Source organism: Olea europaea, unplaced genomic scaffold, assembly GCF_002742605.1.
Source record: "Olea europaea var. sylvestris unplaced genomic scaffold, O_europaea_v1 scaffold1329, whole genome shotgun sequence".
Taxonomy (NCBI): domain Eukaryota; kingdom Viridiplantae; phylum Streptophyta; class Magnoliopsida; order Lamiales; family Oleaceae; genus Olea; species Olea europaea.
The window spans coordinates 159,610-161,032 of NW_019230771.1; positions in this window are offsets into that span (position 1 = coordinate 159,610).

The window sequence follows — 1,423 nt, forward strand, 5'->3', positions numbered from 1 at the left end:
TTCTCCAGTTTAATCAACCAACTCCAAATATCCCTCCAAAATAGAATTCGAATCACACCTAAATTCTAACATAATACAATGTCTGTCAACCAGGAGTTCATGGAGTTCTATTCTATGACCATTTTTTGCCAAAAATGGTTGAAAACTCATTTTTCATATGGAAAAACAAAATAATTTGTATTTCATTTATCTGATGACAAACCTTGTCAAATGTAACTCATGTTGTTTATATGGGCTGCTATCCGGTCAATACAAACGAATTTCACTATCATTACAGCTGTAATATGTTTAAGCAAGAAACCTTTCATTCTCTTCTATCACTTTCAACGCATTTCACTATCATTGCAATCGCCTATAAATAGAAAAGTTATCATCAATTCATCACAAGAAACTGTATAAAACATGCAGTTCACAGAAGCAATGGAGAAATACACTGGCTCTTTTTACATCTGTTGGGGATCCTAGGAGTTCAAACAACCAAAACAACAATCAACAAACAAGATTCAAGGCAAAAACAAGAAAAAACGGGAATGGAAAAATACAACCCTTTCTGGCCGAAAATCTGTCCAGCTTTTCTGCTTCGTTTCAGCAGCTTCTTCTTCGATTTATGGGTGTTTTTCCAGGCTCAGGAACAGCCCCATGTTATGCCAATTGCCTTCCAAAGAGAGAGGGGAAAAACCAATGAAGAACCACCACCCTTTTCAATGAAAAACCGAGAGCTCCTCACTCTGCTGGGAATCCTCAAAAACGTGAGCTGCCCATCCCTTTATTTGAAAATTGTAGAGCGTACATAATGAAGGGGTAGGAAGAAAGACCATGCCTCTGCCAAAAGAAGGGAAGACCTTATTGTGTCAACCTCACTCCCATCAAGTCACAACATTAGGTGGTGGGGTTAGGTGAACCATATCCTCACATTCTTCACCTTGGTTCTCCTAACACTCTCTCTTGGTTGCGAATTTGCACATGGAAGAACTGTTCATCATCATCGCCCACCACCTACAAGAAAAATTAACCAGTGTCAATGTGTAATAAAGATAAACACAATCTAAATTTACTTGCAGGTAGAATTTTTGTTCCCATGTCAGAGGGATTCCTATCAGTGTGAATTTTAACAAGATTAACTTCACCTTGAGACAGTTTCTCACGTATAAAATGATACTTTACCTCAATATGTTTAGTTCTTTCATGGTAAACAGGATTTTTACAAAGCAATAAAGCACTTTGACTATCAGTAAACATAACAGGTGTATCATGCATGAAGTTCAATTCTTTTAAAATTCCTTTTAACGAAGTACATTCTTTAGCCGCCTCAGTTATGGCAACATATTCTGCCTCAGTACTTGACAAAGTAACTAAAGGCTGCAGCTGTGACTTCCATGTTATACAATTGTCACCTAGTGTAAAAAAGTACGCTGTGGTAGAC